The following is a 3,724-nucleotide window of genomic DNA, read 5'->3' on the forward strand; positions in this document are numbered from 1 at the left end:
CGATAGGCGTCTGTGGATTCATCAAATAATACTTTGCAAAAAACAAACGGGCTAGCCGCAAACGTCCGTGCCGTATAGCGTGAATAACCCTGTATTAAGGAAGTCATCAAAAATGCGAATGAAGGAGTCAAAAACACTCGAAAGACAATAAAACCAAAAGCTAGGAAAGAAACTCGCTATTAATAAATATTTTGAAAGCCAACGAACTTTGTAGGCCTACGAAGACAACGACAGAAAAAGTTTGATGGCGTGGTTGATGTGATGTAATCTTGCCTTTATAGGTGAGCTATTTTTGGTCCCGTATTGGTGTAACGAGGTGGCTCGGATAAGTTGTGATATCAGTCAACCTTTTTGAATTTAAAACTCGCTGTTTCTATTTCTGAAAAATTCGAAGCATTTTCCATCCAATTCAATGAGGTGCAGTGTACATACAAAATATTATGTGGATTTAATTAATAGATTTGCTAAGATGTATCGTTTCTTGATCGACTGCATTGCCGACTACCTTGGAAGGATTATTAGAACATTTTGTAGACGTCATCATAATAACCGTATAAGAGTAATGGAGTAATTACCAAAGCCATAAATGTAAAGCACTGTCACAAATCATATTTAATACTCGCGAAAATCGTGAAGCCATCCCTTTTCGCAAGCATTATAGCTAAGGCTAAGTAATACAAATAGCCTCCATATCCCAATAGGATAACAGCGACATTTCCAGTTGCCCCGTCTTTGTCCTGCTTCCATAGATTAGGTCGGTGATGCCAATATTAACTCGTTTTTCACCATGCCCATGCCCTTTATCACACTTTGCATAGTAATAAATTTCGTTGCAAATAGATGCAGGATGTGAATTTCAGAACAATAAATTGTCAGGTGGATCGTCTCCGGTGAAGTTTGTCATTCCAAAGTTATTAGGGAATTTAGATGAGTTATATCCCAGATGTGTCCTGATACACTGCCGGTCTCTATCCAAGTGTTTGCATGCCCGTTTTTAGCATTTTCAATAGCTGAAAGTTTCCAAGAAGCGAGTTTTTCCAATTCGTTGTTTCTCCAAACAGTTCATGTTCTTATTATTTATGTCCTCTTATTATTTCAAATTATGTCCTCTTATTACTGATTCTTATTGAACAATCTCAGATACTGGCGTAGGGCTTGTTGTATATGAAACATTAAGAAGTAGGTAAATCGGTGAAAGATAATTGAAAAGGCGATCCAATGTTACGAGTCATTTTCGAGAAGAGAAGTTGTCGTGTATGCAAATGTGACCAGCGAAAAATGAAATGTGAATCGATCAATGAAATGGTTTCAATTTTCTCACTATTTAAAAAATGATCAAATGTTTAAATACGATGCAATTATTCACAGACATAAACCATGAATAGTAAATCAGGCAATCAAGCATTTTTTGATAAATAGTTATCAGAAATTTGCCAGAGTTATTTATAAGAACAAAATATATCTTACATAATCTTTGCAAATTACTTGTTAGGTGTTTTGATGCATTTTGTTTAAAATCAAATTTGTGAAAATGACTTCGCGATTTTTCCAGTCCTAATAGGTTTAAACTAATCACGAAAGTAGCCACAGAACTGGTAAAATTTTCGTAAATTTGAGTTTGAATAAAATATACCAAAAACACCTAACAAGTAATTTGGAAAAAATGTATCTAACTAGAAGAGCTATTTTGTTCTTATTTCTTTGCAAATGCTGTCCGGCAACAATGTCTTTACCCAGTTACGGAAGTAAAGTTCACAACCGGAACTTTTAGTAGACTCCATGTCATGGAAAATTATATCGTTTTGCTTGTATGAGAAACTTTTGCGACAGTTTTTGGCTTGTTCTAATCGCTACTAAGACCTGTTTTTCAACTTCAAGCGTGGATAATAATTGTTTGTTTAACAAGATAAACTAGTTTCCAATACCTTCAACAATAAGAACAGAAATTAAATTATTTATATTTTAAATTAATATGCAAAATGCAAAAGCTGAAACTAGTTTATCACGAAACAAAAACTGAAACTGGTAAATAGTTGTTTCTTTTATATTTTGAATAGCTTCAAGTTTGACCAATTTTTTCAGGAAGAAAGCCTTCTAGAAAACAAAATTTACTTATTAAGTTATTAGTTTACTAAACCATAATTAAATAATTAAAATGTTTACACAATAACACGATAACTAAAAACCGGAAGACGAAAACCGTTTGAATTTTCATCGCAAATCCCAGATTTAAAACCTGCAAATGTTTCAGTGTTTCAAAATTGGTGTCATTCCTTTTAAGGCGTAATAGGGGCTCACTTGGAGAGTAAGCGAAAAATATTGAAAAATTAAAAAGATCTCTTCTAAAATATTTTGAAGAAAAGTCAAAGCGGCATTGATGCTTTTTGTCATTAACAGATAGTTACAGTAGATAGAGCCTTTGTCAATAATAACAATAATTTGTTAAACTGTGACTTACTTTGAAGCTCCCTTCACGAATTTGCAGATATGCGATTAGTTCTGGGGAAATGCCACACTAACAGAGCAGAAGCTGTAAGAACTCACGCCAACAAAGGGTTAGAGATATTGAAGATTGGTTCCAGGAAGATAGTGGACGACAATTTTGATATTCGGGTTTCAGACACAGAGGAACAAGTGTTGGACATAATTGCAGCAAAGCCTTCCAGGGACACTCAGAACATTGCACAACCAGTGACACTTTCTGAGCCACCAGATAAATACCTAGGAAGGGCTACATACAAGGCCACCCCGTATGTAAGATAAACCGAGCACAAGGACACATTAAAGCAATCGCTTACTGAACACCGGTACAAATTGAGCAGGCGTTAATTAACCGAATATGAGAATCTGCTTGAGAAGAGTGCATAATAAGCTGATCATAGAAGGTGATTACACAGGCACTAACTTGTTTGCAGTTAAAGACTGAAATGTTTATTAATTCGTGTAATGTACGCATCAATTCGAGCTTATGTTGATAGTTCGAAAAGTACGTTCCGCATTTAACAAATCCTGCTGAATTCGAATATGATTAGGTAATATTCTAAGCACCAATTAGAGGAAAACTGAAAAATCCAGATCTTGTTTATGTGCACATTAACCGAATATTCTACAAAATATGCGCATTATAGAGTTTATAAATTCTACATAGACATATAGAAGAAGCATAAGAAAGGATGCGTTCATGTGGTGACCACCGCACTTAACAGAACTGAATGGATACAACTTCTTGCATAGGCCGCATGTGAAAAATAATTTATATTAGCTATAGTTATATACAGGGTTGCTCATTAGTGCGCCAAAGTGCGATATCTCAGTAAATATGAACTTTACAAGAAAATACGTCCTACGAAAGTTTTTCATGTTTAAAAGGTCCACATTTTAAAATTACTTTCCAATATACGGGATGTATCATAAACGTGTGGTAGTTACCAACTTTGGTTTTTTAAATGGAACCGCCCCTTTTTTCATTCATTTTCAGATTTGCCGTCAAAATTTAAGTTAAGTTTGTGTCAAACGTTTTACCTGAAAAATTTACGATTTCCGAGTTATTCGTAAAAATGTGAAAGTTTTGACAGCTACTGGGTTCCACAGAAATCAATGCTGTACACTACCCGCTGCGAATTTTGGAGAACAGTTTTCAGCGATTCTAACAGAACATCATGATCTACGCGTAGATATGTTTTAAATTATAAGGAAATACTTCTAAACCGCGCAATTAGCCTTT

The sequence above is a fragment of the Dendroctonus ponderosae genome, unplaced genomic scaffold, assembly GCF_020466585.1.
Source record: "Dendroctonus ponderosae isolate FM_Combo_2020 unplaced genomic scaffold, Dpon_F_20191213v2 Dpon_F_20191213_1, whole genome shotgun sequence".
Classification (NCBI taxonomy): Eukaryota; Metazoa; Arthropoda; class Insecta; order Coleoptera; family Curculionidae; genus Dendroctonus; species Dendroctonus ponderosae.